Source organism: Palaemon carinicauda, chromosome 24 (assembly GCF_036898095.1).
Source record: "Palaemon carinicauda isolate YSFRI2023 chromosome 24, ASM3689809v2, whole genome shotgun sequence".
NCBI lineage: Eukaryota > Metazoa > Arthropoda > Malacostraca > Decapoda > Palaemonidae > Palaemon > Palaemon carinicauda.
In genome coordinates, this window is record NC_090748.1 from 681,130 (window position 1) to 701,129 (window position 20,000).

General features: G+C 38.5%; 1 long non-coding RNA gene and 1 pseudogene across 1 annotated transcript in view; one reads left to right on the plus strand and one right to left on the minus strand.

Moving 5' to 3' along the window:
* Window positions 1-20,000, plus strand: part of LOC137617789 (uncharacterized) — a 596,344-nt gene that overhangs the window by 72,132 nt on the left and 504,212 nt on the right. The window lies entirely within an intron of this gene.
* On the minus strand, window positions 5,086-5,541 carry LOC137618551 (uncharacterized; annotated as a pseudogene).

The following is a 20,000-nucleotide window of genomic DNA, read 5'->3' on the forward strand; positions in this document are numbered from 1 at the left end:
GTAAATATCTGGCTTTAAACGGAAATTCTCCGTAAAAATATATTTGTCTCCATTTTCGGTGGAATACAGGCGACCGTAATTTTCCAATATTTTATTATATTTTACAAGCTGGTGACCGTAATATCACTCATTTACGTCAATATATCCGTTTTTAAAACTGTAAATATCTGGCAACAATTATTCCAGGATTTTTACCGTTTTTAATGCAAATTTTTTACAGTTTAGGGGAATGAAACAGATATTTTATGCAATATGAAAGCTCGATGTAAAAAATCTTTTATACATATGAGATTTTTGTTACTTATTATTTTGGATAATCGCGTCTTCGTGTTGATTTGAGGTAGTGACCGATTCTTATTGATCCTACCATAAATGAATAAGAAATTTTTGGGTAAAAACTGGTCTTATAATTTGCTTTAAGGAGCGGAAAAGGATGTGAATCTGTTCACAGAGGTTTCCTATTATTATTATTATTATTATTATTATTATTATTATTATTATTATTATTATTAGCTAAGCTACAACCCGAGTTGGAAAAGCAGGATGCTATAAGCGCTCCAACAGGGAAAAATAGCCCAGCGAGGAAAGGAAATAAGTAAACGATATTAGAAGTAATGAACAATTAAAATGAAATATTTGAAAAACATTAACAACATTAAACCTGATATTTCATATATGCACTATAAAAAGACTCATGTCAGCCTGTTCAACATAAAAACATTAGCTGCAAGTTTGAACTTTTGAAGTTCTACTGATTCAACTACCCGATTAGGAAGATCATTCCACAACTTGGTCACAGCTGGAATAAGGCTTCTAGAGTACTGTGTAGAATTGAGCCTCATGATGGAGAAGGCCTGGCTATTAGAGTTTTATCATATTCTGTGTGATTATCTTCTTTTCTTTTCTTTGACTTCGCTCTCAATACTGGAATACTTAGCATGCCGTTCCTTATAATTTTCATTACTTCCTCGAAAACTATACGAGATTACCCGAGTGCCTTATGCGGATGAGATCATGGTAAGGGGTAGATGGAGATGATTTGGGCATGATCTTTGCACTCCCCAAGAGAGATTAGTTCACCAAACTTTCAACTGGGCTCCACAAGGCACTAAAAGAATTTGAGGACCCAGGCCTACAAGGCTGAGGAATTTGAAACGCGAAGTGCGAGATGATGAATGGAGAAGTATTGAATTCAAAGCTCAAGATGGAGATCGGCGTCAATGGCCTTAGATGTCGGGATGCCTGAAAATTTTAAATCAATCAATCAATCAAGATAGAGACGACTGGCGAAATCTGACTGTAGCCATTTGGGTTAATAGGCGTAGGAGATGATGATGATAATGATGATGATGATTAATCTTCTTTCAAAATTTATAATTTCGATTTAATACACTTTTAAAGAATTCAGTTTATTATAGACCACATATCTTCTTTGTCTACATCTTTTCCCACATATATCAATGTTTTATCATCGAACCGAAGTATAGAAATCGAAAGTTGCCTTGATCAGCATGGTAATTCAAAATGACCAAAAAGATTAGATTCGCTGATTATGATAGCTAATAGTATTACCAATACCCAGTTTAGTTATTTTTATTAAAAGTATATATATAGTTATATAATCTTCATGATGAAATCTGAGTTCGCTATCAAGGAAAATTACGCAAGAGTGATTAACACACCTCTTGACTCCGTGACCCAGCGCTCTAGACGGGCTATGAAAATAAGAAAATAAACGCTGCCATTTGAATCTCTGTTCTCAATTTAAAAAAAAAAATCCTTAACTTTTCAGGGTAGTTTATGAACACTTGTATCACAAAATAAATATTAGCCTCAGAGGGATATTAATGTATCATATTAATGCTCCCATTTTCTGGTGATGCTTGTATTTCGGACAAATCATTAGGCAGAGACCTGTCTGTTATATATTCACCCAGAAAATCTTAGTCCTGAAATATATATATCTATTGAAGAGTGAAATCCATACAGGTCTGAGCCCCACTAAGATATTGGCAGGATGTATAGCAAGTGGCAAGGCGGTGGAAACTACATCTGGAATGTCATACTTAGTCATAGTAGAACCAGGATGATTTATCATCCAAGAATCACATAATTTATTTGCATACTTTTTTTCGTGGTTCGTAAACACTTACATCAAGTGGTTGCTTCTTATAAGAACAGTGTTTTGTTTTTAAAGATTTAAAGGACGATTATGAATGGCAGTTGGCAAGAGACAGTGACATTGCCCTAGAAAGCAAGACAATGCCATAGAGACTGACTATATGACGGATTTTGAGCGAAGCTACTTATAGGAACCTTCCATCAGGACGACATGGCTTGAGCCCAAAAATACATATGATCAGTGCCCAAGCCCCCTCTCCACCCAGGCTAGGACCAAGGAGGGCCAGGATCAATGGCTGCTGATGACTCTGCAGATTGACCTCTATAGGCTTCCCTAAACCCCCCATCTTTAGCTCACAAGGATGGTTAGGTTACAGCGACCAAAGGAACTAACGAATATGAATGGGACTCTAACCCCAGTCTGGCGTTCACCAATTAGAAACGTTACCACATCGGCCACCATCGGAATGAAAGAGCAACAATTCCATTTGCAGTACAATAATCCAAGCCATATATGGAAAAGGGAGAATTATGGTTATCTAGTAATAAAAGCACTGGGTGCTCTTTTGAACATTTTGGTATGTTTCACCAAAAGCTTAAGAAACTCTGGAAAACTACACTCTTCCATCCCCTCCTGCATGGATTGGCAGCTCCAGAACTACTTGGAGGGCCATTAATCAGAAAATGATCGCCGAAATGTAAGAAAACAAAGGAGGTCCTGCTCTACCTATTGTTGAGACAGCTGTAGATGCTGTGACAATTTTTCGTTTTTATGTTGAGGTAATTTTTCCAATTTGTGTAGAGCCTTTACGAGTTACTTTAAACACTTCTGAACTGTTGTTACCCCAATTTCATCCATGTTCCATATGTTCCCTGGAGTAAACTCGTAGCCATCTTGGACAGATTGTAGATTACAAGGAGAAAAAAAAAAACATTTCTACTTTTCTTATTTAAACGTGTTGCTCTTTAAAGGCTGGTTACTTCTGGTGATCTAATTGATAAGTACTTATTTCTTGAAAAAAAAAGAAAAAAGTCAGCACCAGCCATCTCATTTTCTGAACAGGAATTTGGAATAGATTTGTTGCCATATACATCATTTTGATATGACAATTTTCTGAAGTTCTTCACAGATATGCATAATAAATATCGACTAAATGTTACAGACACGTAGAAAGATCCATGTTCAGATTCTTCAGAAAATAATAGTCTGTAAGAGATGAACCTTCTTCACCCTACCAGTTATTCATCAGATATTATCTGGCAATAACGTGCAAGTGTTCGAAATTAAATGCCAATTTCACAACTTTGCAATGCTTTTTGATAAGAGCAGTCCCACCTGTGGGAAATTTTCTGCTTTCCCACACATTACTATAACCAATAAAACCTCTTTAATTACTTAAATGATTAATAATAAACACTATAACGCACAATCTAAGAAAATTTTAAGAACTTGCTGGAGCCCACACACATCTCCCGGTTCCGGCTCAAAAGTAACACTGGATAAACAGAAAATTCTCTCCGGTTTTCCTTCAGCCAATCAGAGGCAACCACCAGACAGAGGTTTCTCCTACTACTCTCTCATAGACTTGGGCTCACATTTCACACATTTGACTGCACTTAAAAAAAAAAAAAAAGTTGCGGGTTTTAGGTCTCCACTCAGACGATCTACATCATTCTGCTCGGGCGACCATAAGCCAGCAGGGACTATCACTAGGCCCCTCTAACCTCCCCCCCCCCAGAACCCACTCTGGTGAGTAACCCCCGGTAGAAGGTCTCACAGCATCCACGTCATGGCGGGGACGCAAACTCGGGACCTCTGAAACAGAAGCCTGCGACGCTACCAACCTAGCTATCCGGAGTATACTTAGTTGCACATCAATTAGAGTTGAGGCTCATTTAGTTTTTCCTTGTTATGTTCTAACCATCTCTGAGAATTAGATAAGAAAAATATTGTAATATTGCCCAAAACTGCCTCTCTAAGAATTATGAATATGTATGCGGAGCAAGTTGGCACATTGCCAACCTGCCCCGTTCTTCCTATGTAACCATGCCCCAACCCAAAAGTTATCAGAATTGTATCTAATAAATAACCTAACAGTTAGTAGTAGTAGGTTGGCCAGGGCACCAGCCGCTCCGTTGAAATACTACTGCCAGAGACTTATGGGGTTCTTTGACTGGCCAGACAGTACTACATTGGATCCTTCTCTCTGGTTACAGTTCTTTCTCTTTGCCTACACATACGCTGAATAATCTGGCCTATTCCTTACAGATTATCCTCTGTCCTCGTACACCTGACAACACTGAGATTACTAAACTATTCTTCTTCGCTCAAGGAGTTAACTACTGCACTGTGCGTGTTCAGTGGCTACTTTCCTCTTGGTAAGCTATGGTAGGCAGCTCTTTTAGGACACTCCAAAATCAAACCATTGTTCTCTAGTCTTGGGTAGTGCCATAGCCTCTGTACCATGGTCTTCCAGTGTCTTGGGTTAAGAGTTCTCTTGCTTGAGGATACAGTCGGGCACGCTGTTCGATCTGGTTTTTCTTCCTCTTGTATTGTTTAAAGTTTTTATAGTTTATATAGGAAATATTTATTTTAATGTTGTTACTCTTCTTAAAATATTTTATTTTCCTTGTTTCCTTTCCTCACCGGTCTATTTTCCCTGTTGGGGTCCCTGGGCTTGTAGCATTCTGCTTTTCCAATTAGGGTTGTAGCTTGGCCTGTGATAGTAATAGTAATAGTTTTAAAGCTTAGTCTGTCAAATTATTCCCATATTTCAAGCGAAATTTTAGCTGGAAATCAATCATGTCAAATAATTAAGTATATGTTTCAACAAAGAATAGCAGCCACTCAGATTTAACTTGCCTTCAACAAAGTCAAACCTTAGTTGTTTAGTCCACTCTCCTGCACATTATCTAGATGTCAGTTTCTTGGTAACTGATCAAGTCCGCTCTCCTGCACATTATCTAGATGGCAGTTTCTTGGTAACTGAACAAGTCCGCTCTCCTGCACATTATCTAGATGGCAGTTTCTTGGTAACTGAACAAGTCCGCTCACCTGCACATTATCTAGATGGCAGTTTCTTGGTAACTGAACAAGTCCGCTCACCTGCACATTATCTAGATGGCAGTTTCTTGGTAACTGATCAAGTGCGCTCTCCTGCACATTATCTAGATGGCAGTTTCTTGGTAACTGATCAAGTGCGCTCTCCTGCACATTATCTAGATGGCAGTTTCTTGGTAACTGATCAAGTGCGCTCTCCTGCACATTATCTAGATGGCAGTTTCTTGGTAACTGAACAAGTCCGCTCACCTGCACATTATCTAGATGGCAGTTTCTTGGTAACTGAACAAGTCCGCTCTCCTGCACATTATCTAGATGGCAGTTTCTTGGTAACTGAACAAGTCCGCTCTCCTGCACATTATCTAGATGGCAGTTTCTTGGTAACTGATCAAGTCCGCTCTCCTGCACATTATCTAGATGGCAGTTTCTTGGTAACTGATCAAGTCCGCTCTCCTGCACATTATCTAGATGGCAGTTTCTTGGTAACTGATCAAGTGCGCTCTCCTGCACATTATCTAGATGGCAGTTTCTTGGTAACTGAACAAGTCCGCTCACCTGCACATTATCTAGATGGCAGTTTCTTGGTAACTGAACAAGTCCGCTCTCCTGCACATTATCTAGATGGCAGTTTCTTGGTAACTGAACAAGTCCGCTCACCTGCACATTATCTAGATGGCAGTTTCTTGGTAACTGAACAAGTCCGCTCACCTGCACATTATCTAGATGACAGTTTCTTGGTAACTGATCAAGTCCACTCACCTGCACATTATCTAGATGGCAGTTTCTTGGTAACTGAACAAGTCCACTCTCCTGCACATAATCTACTAGATGACAGTTTCTTGGTAACTGAACAAACGTGTAATGACGTGATAATTGATATCGGAGCAATCTATAGTCAAATGTATAAAATATTGCAGCTGTTTCAACTTACCCCTATAGCCAAATAGCCCCTGTCTCGCCGTATGTATCCTTCAACTCGCGTCTGTTTAAGGTCTCTCTATGACAGTCCACATCACGCAAACTTTCTTAGTTCGTTTTAATTCACCTTGTATATTATTCAACTATTAGAGGAGCACTCAGTAGAGCGCAGACCTCCGCCGTGGCTGCTCATTTCTTGACCTTTTTCTCGACCTTGACCTTAACCTTAACATGTATTAATTGGCGTGGATTTTATACACTCAAATATGAACCAATTTTGAAGTCTCTGTGCCAAAGGTGTACAAACTTATGGCTGATTACTTGAATTGGACATTTTGCTTGACCGTCACCTTTGACCTTTTGCGTTGACCATCCAAAATTTGATAATTTTCAGCTATTTACATAAGTTAATCCCTTCAAGTTTCATTACTCTACAATTGAAATTTTGGCCAGAAAACTGCTCCCAAACACACACACACACACACACACACACACACAAACAGGGTAAAACATAACATCCTTGCTACTCCGTTGACGAAGGTAACAATTATCTTTTAGTTAATGTTATCAATCAATCATAGCAGTCGATAATCAATTCTTTAGGAATTCTATATTTGAAGGATTTGCAAGTCCATCCCGGTCTTTATGGGAGCTACCATAATGAAGAGCTCACTTAATAAAAGAAATTTTTATCTGCGGAATTTCTTTTTCCAGTTTCAAGTGTTTGACGTGCCATTGCTCTCGAGAGACCTGGATAAACAATGACTCTACAGAAAGTTCGATTAAAAAAATTACATCGAGTGAAATAACCGATAAAAAAGTGAGTGAAAGAAAGGTGGAGTGAAGTTAATGAGCATATTATCTCTCTCTCTCTCTCTCTCTCTCTCTCTCTCTCTCTCTCTCTCTCTTCTTTTATCCAACCACCCATCAGTGTTTCTAAACCATTTTCGAGTTGAATCATATCAGACAGGCTCTCCCCCTCCCCCTTTCAGTCTATTCCTCCACTCTTGTCTCTCTCTCTCTCTCTCTCTCTCTCTCTCTCCCCGGCAGGATACCCGCCCAAAACAAACAACCGTTCGCTCTATATTGGTCTGTTTCACTCCTAATAGAGTAATTTAGTCTCGGAAATGGAAACAAGCGGGCACGACAAACGCGCCTCCCGGTTGAATTAATGTGTAGGGGAAGCAATAAAATGATAATGATTGTTTGTTATCGCTAATCAACCATTCGCTGGGGCAAGTCAACCGTGTTCTCCCGGGACGCTGGAGACACGGCCCTAAACGGGCTGTCCGCTCCTTCGACCGAGATTGAACTCTAACGACGTGGGACGTAGCGGCCAAGAAGGAGCGCTTCCGAGCTTTGGTGGGTTGCGTCTTGGTGGCAGTTGTCTACTCTGTTCTTGTAGCCTCTTCTCGGATATTCCAGTGCGATGGTTGATGGTATAACGCCATTCCATTATTATAAAGGACTTTCAACGACCGTCTTTGACCTTAAATGCCCGTCCTCCCCTCCCCTTATCCCTGCACTGGCAAAAAGAAAGATGAAAGAGGAAAATAAAATTGAAGGAAAAATCCAGGAGATCACCTGCAACCCACTAAAAGGTGGCAGGCTAAAGCCGGGGTATTATTAACAATGTCCAATAGGAGAGCGCGCGGGTTGACCGGTCGCACATGGACACACACACATGGACATACATGCCTACTCTGGTGCACACAGTCGCGCACACGCACACATACACACAGAGATTTAGTTTCCAGTATTGCCTGCAGCAGCCCGCCAAATATATTGGCTGCTGTGCACAGGCAGGTCACAAACGCTCTCCAATTTTGAGAGTCGGATTCTCTTTGATGCTACACCAAACGAGATTGGACCGAATAGGAAATTCACTTTTGAGACTCTTCGATAGCTGTTATAATCATCGCTCTTTCGTCCTCATCCCTCCTTCTCCTCCTCCTTCCCCTTCTCCTCCTCTTGCTCTTCGCCATCGTCAGATGGGTCGTTATCGCGCCTCTGGCAAGCTTTGCGTGGAAGCCTTATACTTGGGAGACAGACGCAGAAAGAGAGAGAGAGAGAGAGAGAGAGAGAGAGAGAGAGAGGAGTGACTGGGCGAGTGAGTGTCGTACACAGGATTCCAAAATTGTCTGTATATTGTATAAACGGCAATTTCAATATCTGAGCCTTTCTCCATCTCCTGTTTATCAGTGAGCGAGCTATTAAATCACCCGGCTGACTTTTGAGCGAGCTGTTTGTCAGAGCTGCTGGGGGAAGTGGCACTAGGAGTGGCCCTTCCCCTTCCCTCCCCCTCCCTCCCCCCCTCCCCCCTCCCATCAAAGATACAGTCGGGAGCCTGCAATTTACCATATTCAGATCGCCCTGTTCCAATAGGGAAATAAGCCCGATGGCTCCATTGAAAGCGTTCCGTTTTGTTTAATTGGTTATTTCAAATAACACCGGGATTAAGGGCTTTCTATATATATGCGTTTCGCAAATATTTCCATTAATAAATGCGAAAATACACACAGCCGATTGGGTGGAATTTTTGTAATAACTTTGAATGCAGAATCTTTTTTAATTAAGTGGCGAGATTTTTTTTTTTTTTTTTGACCCGTATATATTTTTTCCCCATTTTTTTCCGATTCGAGAGTCGAGTAAAAATATTCAGCGCATTGATAAAGGATTACCAATTGATATAGAAAAATTGGATTTCTTTGTACGTTACGAAATGAAGTTAGGAAATGATATATGTACGCATATATTTTAAATAAAGGGCCAACAAGCTTTTGCCCGACCTGTTTGTCAATATGATTTTTAATGAAGTCCAACGAACTGTTCGATATTGCAATCTTAGCCAAAAGAGAATTTTTTTTTCAAAACATTATTCTTCATAAAGCCGCGTTTTAGATTCCGTTTTTCGTGTATCCGCGTCCAATGCAATTGAATGATTATAACGATTGAAAATATTTAATGTTGCATTTTGAATATTGCAAGGGGATGAATGCAATATTATTTCGCATGCCCTTTTCATCCGACGGCATGCGTGCTGCCAATATGCTTTCGCATATATGCAATCGCATAAATCTTTTATGATTAAACTTTTATGTCAAAATCTCGCTTCGAAAGATCTGCCGATTCTGATGAACGAAATATCTGGAATTTCGCATTTCCTTTTTTTTTTTTTTTTCTGTCCAGATCTCTGCGACTAAGAGCAGGTCTGGATTGTGTCACCAGTTGAGATACTACCGCTAGAGAGTTATGGGGTCCTTTAACTAGCCAGACAATATTACATTGGATCCTTCTCTCTGGTTACGGTTCACTTTCCATTCGCCTACACACACACCGAATAGTCTGGCCTGTTCTTTACAGATTCTCCTCTGTCCGCATACACCTGACAACACTAAGATTACCAAACAATTCTTCTTCACTCAAGGGGTTACTGCACTGTAATTGTACAGTGGCCCCTTTCCTCTTGGTAAGGCTAGAAGAGACTCTTTAGCAGTGGTAGGCAGCTCTTCTAGGAGGAGGATACTAGCCTTGGGTAGTGCCATAGCCTCTGTACCATGGTTGTCCACTGTCTTGGGTGGGAGTTCTCTTGCTTGAAGGTACACTCCGACACACTATTCTATCTTGTTTTGTTAGTTTTTTTAGTTTATATAGGAGATATTTATTTTAATGTTACTGTTCTTAGATTATTTTATTTTTCCTTCTATCCTTTCCTCACTGGGCTATTTTCTCTGTTGGAGCCCCTTGTCTTATAGCATCATGCTTTTCCAACTAGGGTTGTAACTTAACAATAATAATAATAATAATGATAATACTGTAGGCTCTAGACTCTAGAGGCTTTAAATATGCGGCCGGAGACTATACAATAAGCTCCCACGGGACATCGGAAAGACTGCAAATATTAAAGCTTTCAAGAGAAACTGGAGACTAGACATCCGTAAGACTGAGGATATTAAGGCTTTCAAGAGGAAACTGGAGACTAGACATCCGAAAGACTGAAGACATTAATATTTTCAAGAGGAAACTGTAGACTAGACATCCGAAAGACTGAGGATATTAAGGCTTTCAAGAGGAAACTGGAGACTAGACATCCGGAAGACTGAGGATATTAAGGCTTTCAAGAGGAAACTGTTGACTAGACATCCGTAAGACTGAAGATATTAAGGCTTTCAAGAGGAAACTGGAGACTAGACATCCGAAAGACTGAAGACATTAATATTTTCAAGAGGAAACTGTAGACTAGACATCCGGAAGACTGAGGATATTAAGGCTTTCAAGAGGAAACTGGAGACTAGACATCCGGAAGACTGAGGATATTAAGGCTTTCAAGAGGAAACTGTTGACTAGACATCCGTAAGACTGAAGATATTAAGGCTTTCAAGAGGAAACTGGAGACTAGACATCCGAAAGACTGAAGACATTAATATTTTCAAGAGGAAACTGTAGACTAGACATCCGAAAGACTGAGGATATTAAGGCTTTCAAGAGGAAACTGGAGACTAGACATCAGAAAGAATGAAGATATTAATATTTTCAAGAGGAAACTGGAGACTAGACATCCGAAAGACTGAAGATGCAGGGAAATAGTGATAACTCAAAGATTCAGGAGATGACGCAGTGTGCTCACTATTTCTACCACGTACCAAGAAAGGATAAAACTGGAGGAGGAGTCGGTGTCTTCGTGTCGAAAACCTTCTCTAGGGTTTCTATCATGAATGAAATAGTATTTGAAACGTTTGAATATATCTATTAAAAACTGACAAGAAACTGTAAGGTATTGAATATAATATCAATATATAGACCACCAGGGAGTAATATGAGGAAATTCATTGAAGAATTTAGTATTCTTGTGGGTGTGGTGGACGATATTAGAAATACATTAATTGGTGGAGACTTTAATTGTTGCATATGGCAGTAGCATCCCCATTATCCAATCTCATCTTTTTGCTTGATTCAGGATCTTGTATCCACTCAGGTAGATGCTGGTGACTGTGGCTCCTTTCTGCTTCATTCTTCTTTGCGAGTGCGACCTCCTTATTCCAAGACTTCTAATGTTCGCCTGGTGGCTGCCTTCGGATCTGCTATTGCCACCCACGGTTACAAGATACTGATGCTATCGTAAGGGGCGCCAAGTACCACTTTGATTTCTTTTTCGTTGACATTACATCTCCTCTTATTGGTGCTGATTTCCTCTCTCATTTCCGCCTCCTGGTCGATGTCACACACAGATGCTTAACCAATGGCAGCTCTTACTCGTCTTCATCTTTATCACCTGCTCCCTCCGACATCACCCACTACATCAACGTGCCCACGGATAGCTACGCCCACCTCCTCGCTTTATATCACAACATCTTTAGGCAAAATCTGCGCTATATCTCCTTGGTTGTTAAATGGACATCTGGTGAAATGGAAGTGATAGGATTTGGTCAAAAAGGCATTGAGCACATGGTTCTGAAGGAGGATGGATCCTTACTCCCTTGTGGGGATTACAGGCGTCTTAACATGAAGGTATAAGCAGACCACTAAGCCCCCCCCCCCCCCCCCCCCAACATCGCTGACATCATCACCTACGTTCATGGCGTTAAAGTATACTTGATCCTCGACCTCCTGAAGTGATATTATCAAGTGCCCATGAACTCAAAAGACATGCCCTCTAGACTGACATTACAACTTCCTTTGGTACACATACTTTCAATTACTCCTGCTTTGGCTTCTGTAATGCAGGGGACACATTTCAAAGAAACATGAATGGCATCTTGGGGGTCCTCTCTTGTCTGCGTATGTTATGTAGCTAACATACTTATATTTTCTCATCTCCAAAGAGTACCAGCTATGTCACCTGCTAATCTTTCTCTATAGCCTGTAGCAGAATAGCCTTTTAATTAGATATGACATGTGTACCTTTGGTACCAAGGAAATGGCATTCATGGTTCATGGCATCACTTTAGAGATCGTTAACCATATCCCTGAGAAGGTATTGGAGTTAGAGATTCCCCACGCCCTTAAATGTCCAAGGAGTGCAGGAATTCTTGGGGAGGTTGAATTGCTATCACAGGTTCTTGCTAGATATCGTTGTCACTGTTGCTCCTTTTTATAACTCGCTCAATAGGAAGCCAATAAACCTGAAGTGTGGATCATTTTAAAGGCAACTGCCTTCAACTTGAGGAAAGCCCTATCAACTACTATGGGTCTCATCTTGACAATGCCAACTGCATCCCTCCTACCATCCACCAATGCCATGGACATTGCCGTCAGGGGGTTACTCTTAACAAGTTATTAATGGATTACCTTGCCCATTTGCTTCCTTCAGTACAAAACTTACCAAGAAGGAATCCAGTTACTCTACCGTTGACTGCAAATTACTGGCGGTGTAGTTACTGTCCCTAAATTCAGCCACTTCTCACAAGGTACATTCTTTGTCATTCACCGAGACCACATACCTCTTATGCTCGCCCTCACTTGACAGTCCAACGCCGTGCCTGCCTGTCAATGTCGACATCTCTACCATTTCTGAATACCACTGTACCATTCACCATATCTTTGGTAAACTGAATCTCATTGCTGACGCAGAGCTCCTGAATAGAGCTGGAGCTGCAACCTTGGCCACTTATTAAATGGGTAGTGTCTGTCCATAAAAGACAAACCAGATTCATTTACATATTTGATGACACAGTGAAGTCATACGTTTAAGTAGAAGCCATTCGAACAGGCTTCATCAATAAAGCTGTTTTATCGAACAGTGGTCCCTTCATCGGTTCCTGTTAAATGGCTAGATTGTGCAACTGAAGAAGCTTCGTTCTTTTTCCTTTTTGAGCTAGGAAATGCATTGTCTATCAAACACTCTTGGCTGTTACTGCTATTAGAGCAACCTGCACTGAAGGTGTAGGCCATGGGCTATTGCGCTAAGGGAAAATTCTTGAATACAGATACGGAAATGACCCTCGTTTATCCTTTATTTGGTTAAAGATAAGACCAGAATTTGTTTTATGTTTTCCATCGTGTGCGTTCACTTCATTGCACCTATAGACAGCCTTGTGAGCAACCTTGTTTTAAAGAGTCTTTTATCATCGACCTTGTTATCCAAGATTGCAACTGATGCTATAACTGTAATTTATATATATATATATATATATATATATATATATATATATATATATATATATATATAATATATATATATATATATATATATATATATATAATATATATATATATATAAAGTTCAGAGTAGCTTGTTCAAGTTATTAATTAAACTTAATTGGTACCTTGGCATTAAAGCATCATTTACCGTGATAAAGGCTAAAGCCTCAACTCTCATAGAATAGATTATGATAAAAATAGTATTTGATAGTTTTAGATTTATTCTCAAATAAGGAATAATTTTTATTCAACCATAGTTTGCTTGGTGTCTTCCCATGCGCTAAAATTTCTCTACAAAATATTCGGTTGAAATAAATGTTAACTGTTTGGAGCCTTTTATAAAGAGAGGGGTGAATGAATAATAATGAGGAAACGAAAATTAATGGGTAGAAATGGACTCGATCAAGTCAAGAGATCCCATTTAGGTGTACTATCACCTTACTGATTCTAGATAGTGTTAACACCTGGGGAAAGCTGGAATGAGGTCTAAAAAACGTTTAAAGGCCTTTCATGAATGACACTGCCTTATCAAGCAGGACAATGCCCTAGAGACTGACAGTATATACGTATGATCAGCGCCCAAGCCCCCTTTCCATCCAAGCTAGGACCAAGGAGGGCCAGGCAATGGCTGCCGATGACTCGGCAGATAGACCTAATGGCTCCCCCAAACCCTCAGTCTATGGCTCGCAAGGATGATGAGATTGCAGTGACCAAAGAAACTAACGAGTTTGAGCGGGACTCGAACCCCTGTCTGGCGTTTACCAGGAGGGACGTTACCACATCGGAAACCACAACAAGAAATTTGGAATAGTTGAATCTTAGCACACAAATTTGAAAATTTAGTCTGTAGAATGTAAGTGAAAACGAGGGAAAAAAATACTGGAACAGGTAATTAGATTATTGAGGAACTCTAATGTTCAAATTTTTAGCGAAGGTAAATTTAAGCAGTTGAGTAACAAACTAAGAGTTCAGTTTACAGGGAGGAGTAATACGTAATTTGAAAGGTTTGCCGATAAACTTTATTGTACGGAGATTCTTTTAAAGGTACAGTGAAAGAAATCTTGAAATTTCAACAAGATGATCTAGAATGTCTAGAATCGATAAAAGAGGAAGGTCCCAAGTGGACATCACGACTCCCCTTAACTGTTCAACAATATGGTAGGGATAACGAAAATGGAGGGGGGGGGGGCCGCTGGTAATATGTATATGTACTGTATATGTATATGGTCAGTCTCTAGGGCATTGTCCTGCTTGATAAGGCAATATCACATCGATGAACCATTTCCCCTATATAAAGAGCAAGTTTCTGTCATGCTCAGGAGAGAGAGAGAGAGAGAGAGAGAGAGAGAGAGAGAGAGAGAGAGAGAGAGAGAGAGAGGGTGTTAGTCCTACCTGGTTATAGGGGGGGAGGTACCCTGAGAGGTACGTTTCGAAAACACACACACCCACAAATTGCCGAACCAGCGGGTTGTAGTTGGGGGAGGGGGTTGGAAGGGCTAAATCTGTGTGTGCGCATATCTAACTAAATATTTAGACATCATTTTTGACGGTTCGTTTACGCTAGTATACAGATAAATGAAAACGCTCAAAACGGGTAAAATGTTGGAAGTTCAGATTTCATGAGTTTTCATTATAACATCAAGTACTTAAACCGTGTGCGCATTCCAATATACACATCAAACCAATGTCAACATTCTTCTTAAACAGTATTATTTAGCATTTTTTTCTAAGGATGTTAGTTTGTGCGTTTTTTATTAGCGTTCAAACTCTCCTTCGCGAAGGAAAAAGATTTTAGCACTTTTTCCAGCCTCCAGGGTTTCGCCCCTTAGCAATTTACTAAAGATAAATCGAAGTAAATTGTTAATCTCGTGCTGCGGTGCAAAACTGTCCCTCTAAAAACTTTAATTTGAGTAAAGTTTATCGAGAGAAAAAGATTAAATTGAGTTTGAAAGAATAATATGCCTTGGTAATTAGTAAACTTTTATAAATGAAATATCATTAATAAGTTTTAATGATGCTGTGGTACCTTCGAAGATCATAGGAGGGAGTGAGGGAGAAATGACGGAGAAAAGCCTCATTTTTTGGGGGGTTGGTTGCCGAGTTGGATCGAGAGGGGTTGGAGGGAGGAGATTTGAAAAGTTCAGGGAAGGGGTTGATGATAGGGTTGTGCTTTGCTGCAGATAGGCTGTAATGCAAAGTAATCACTGATTTGGAAGCAAGATGGTGAACTGGTAGGGATTTTAGCGTTTTGGGAGCGTTGTAAACGTTGTAGATACTGTTTGAGCTAAGATCTGATTTTATCTTTATGCCAGAAAAAACCTTTCATCAGTCCTGTAGAGAGTTACCATAAGGCACATGAGTGACAAACATAGGCTATCTGAACCAAGAACAAATAGTAAATTTGGTGAAAGGGCTTTTAGCTACTGTGCGCCTAGACATTATAATAAACTGCCAACTGAAATGAAGGACCTAAAGGGAGCAATTGAATTTAAGAAGAAACTAAAGACATTACTTTTCACAAGATCATATGATTTAGAAGATGCTACAATTAAGGAATTCTATAAGTTATAATGAAAATGTTTCGTTAGATGATTGACATGGACCCGCCCGAGAATTAGTTCACTCGACTTCAGTGGAGGGTTGGATTTAAACCCAAAACAAGTAAACAAGTAAGAGTGGGGTTCCCCTGCTGTATGGGACCGGAAAAGCAGCCATCTAAGTAAAGTAAAGTAAGTTAAATGCAATAAAATCCTTTTGCAAAGTTTCTTAAATTATGATAGTTTAATACAAATATATTTGATAAAATTACAAAGACATTCACACAATATTATTGAACCTGTCCCCGATGATGAGGGAATGGATGAAAATGAACTGGGTTGCAAAAATAAGCATCAGTTATCTGAAAGTATTTAGAAAGGTGGGAAGAAAAATGAGTAATATAATAATTTGAAAGAGAATATTTTTTTTAGCCGCCAACAAAAAATGCTGGTAGACTAAAAGATGGCAAGAGAAATGAGTGCTATAATCATTGGAAAGTGAGAATAGTTTTTTTTTAGCCAACAAAAAATGCTGATAAATTGAAATACTAAAAGATGGCAAGAGTAATGAGTGATATAATAATTGAAAAGTGATGGTTTCATTTCAGACAAGAAAAAATGCTGGTAGATGGGAAATACTAGAAGTAGCTTTGATTATATTTGTGAAGAATTGAAAATATAAACGCTCGCGTACTAACAGTAATATAATTTCGCTAGACCCGTTAATGGTGTAACTCCCATCTTGAATTTTAACGATCTGTTGATTAGCACTTCTTTCTGAATACAAGCCAGATTTTACTATGGATGTGTTTGTTGTAGTTTTACGCCTTTGTTTTAATGCTTTCATCGTATTTTTTTTTTAGACAAGAAGTTATTAACCAAGGTCTATAGAATACGAGGTCTTCTCACGCGCAGATTAGTGAGGAAATGGGGTTTTGGGGGGAGATAGTCCGTAACGTCAGCATAGCCAATGCGTCCAAGTCTCCCTTGTCAACCTTCATACAAATACAGGATTTTTTTTTTTTTGTCAATTTATTCGTAATTAATAACAAATTAAGAGCCACTTTATTATCTTAGGAATATGAAATTACTCAGTGGAAACAGTTCTGTATTTTGTGCATAAAAAATTGATCTGATTACATTTAATTACTAGAATAAAGGAATACTATATAAAAGCCTTAATTTTCACATTTTCACCACTTCCATGATAAACATGGTTATGCTCGTCTTGAATCTTTCGTCTTACAAGTGAATAATTAAGAAACCAACTTCAACATTTTACTTACAGCTTTCCTAAGTGAGCTAATGTTTCTATTCAAAATTCGAATCCTAAAAAAAGTATGACAGCGTAAAAAATACCTAATAACTTCCTGAGGTAATGAAATCTGCTCGTCTATCATTTCAGCTAATGAAGTTATTACGTTTCCCCTTATTTCAAAGATTTTTCGCCATGAAAACAAACGAAAATTTTTTCCATTGTTTTTAGAATTTCGAAAAATTCTTCGTTGGGTTTCATCAGTTTTCTGTCATCCCTTCTTACAGCACTAATCCATGTATCATCCCCTTTAGTTGCTCTATTGCCTAAAAGTTCATACTGAGGAAACTTCCAAGCTATAAACCCTCCCACATATTGTAATCCTCATTCTTCAATGGCATCTTCTAATAAACCTTCCTCATATTCCAAATTAGCATCAATGCAATTTTCAATTTAATTTTCTTTTAAGCAAAAGAACATAGCAGACAAGCTTAATTCTTTCTGAAGATAATTTTCTTCATTTTCAATTACTGTATTTTTTGGAAAGAAAATGAGCAAATTCGTTTGAAGTTGCATTCACAGAAGCACTTTTTGCCCTTTTTACGCATAATGCCACAGCTAAACCTGCTAGAGCCAGAGAATCCTCCTCCTCGGATGATATTATGGAAACTGTGGAACCGATGCAAATTGTAACGATATATCGGAATGGTGTAAGGGCAGCGACGTTAGATGGCTTGCTACGATTTTTATCTGATCAGTTATATCGTTCTGATAAACAGCTACGTCTGGGGCGGGCCTAATAATTCCTACATCAAATTCCTTTCATAGATATGCGCTTCAAAGTGCCGGCTACATATCAGGGCATTCTCAACATTTATATGATCTCCCCATTTGCAGAGGTGCACCCACTTTTTCCTAGTTTCACTGTCCTTCGGAAATGAATGAAATATAAGATCTGAATTTTTCGTCCTGGTTGAGAAGCATCCAAACACAGCTGTTATTGGGCATGTTGTTAATTGAATATTGATGTCAAAATTTACACAACCACTTTCAAGAATTAGATCGACGACCAAGACAATTCCCCCGACCTGTTTACTTTGTTTAACTGTAGGTAGCACCTGTCCGTTTGGAGGTGGTGACGTCACGAAATCCACCTGCGCAGAAATGTCAATTTTTGGACCAGGGATGAGGAGACCTCGTATTCTATAGACCTTGTTATTAACTGTTACCACCTCTATAGTACAATCTATGTCCCATTTCTTTTACTACTACTACTATTATTATTATTATTATTATTATTATTATTATTATTATTATTATTATTATTATTATTATTAGCCAAGCTGCAACCCCAGTTGGAAAAGCAAGAGGCCCTCTTGACTAATGTAGGTATCAGGATTCATCTTCATATCGTTCTTCCTCTTGCTAAGGGTACACTCGGGTACACTTATTTCTCTTCCTCTTGTTTTGTTAAAGTTTTTATAGTTTATGTAGGAAATATTTATTTTATTTTTTTTACTCTTCTTAAAATATTTTTTTCCTTTTTTCCTTTCCTCACTGGGCTATTTTCCCTGTGGGAGCCCTTGGGCTTATAGCATCCTACTTTTCTAACTAGGGTTGTAGCCTAGCAAGCAATAATAATAATAATAATAATAATAATGATAATAATAATGATAATAATAATGTCGACTAAAAACAATTCTTCTTCGTTATGTTATATCTTGATGAGGCATTAGCTGTCTTGATTTGTTTAAAAAGAAACTCCCGGGTTTTGATAGATAATTTAAAGACACTGTGATTCCCTTTCTTACAATCTCAGTTTCTTCAAACTTCCTTCTATGGATTACAGCCTACGCCAGTTATCCATGTGACTTTTCGAGATATTTTTCCTTGGATTTAAGCTGTCATTCTAGAGGGACCACTTATTGTGCTCTCTTGTGAGATGGTACGCTTGGAATGGCCAACTTTTCATCGTTATTTTTCTCCCTTTTCAATTTTTTTTTTTCAGGTTTATTTGTTTATGATTAGGAACCAAAGTTCCTTGATGGATTATCAAAATAGAAATGGCTCAATGGCTTCTTATATTTTAGAGGTCCTCCCCTTTGTAATAACTTTAAAAGTTTCATTTCTTTATGACAGAAAACCTAAAATCAATCAATCAATCAATCAATCATTTCCTTTTGCTTCAGGGAATTTTAGTCATGGTCAGTTCCTATGGTGTACTGAAAAGTTATTAGGTCACTATAATGGAGTTTTGTTTTAAATATACTGGTCATATTCGTCTTAGCTTAAAAGATAGTTTTATCATTGTAATTATATATTTAGTTATCTCTGGGGGACAATAAATTATTGTTACACAAAGATGTACGAGGTACTTTATTTAAAGAGGCCAAACGAAAACTTTTTTTCTGATCATCTTTGGAATATTTCCAAGAAGGATTTTATTCTTTTTATATATATCTGAAGAAAGAGTTGCATCTTTTTGTATATATCTGGAGAAATAGTTGCATCTTTTTTTATATATCTGAAGAATTATTTGAATCTTTTAATATATGAAGAAAGAGTTGAAACTTTATATATATACCTGAAGAGCTTGCGTTTACATCACATAATGTTGCATAAACAACCTTGTATATAGCTATCAAAGCATCCTGTTAATTGCTGATGGAGTTATCAAGGTTAATGGCATGAAATTGTTCCAATAGGAATTTTGTTTCCAACCATTACAGTGTATATTTCCTTGCATTATATAACAATCGTAAGTGACATCATAGTTATTTGATTTACTTCAAAGAAATTGTTCTTGGTATGATACTTTCATTTCAAGGCTTAGTTTGTTACCTCTGATAACTTCGGTACTAAAGCCATGGCCTGTGACTTGGCCCATGTTTCATATATATATGAAAGGCCTCTTATAGAATTGCAAGTCACTTAATTGCGTGCTACTGATAAGAATTTATATTTTTGT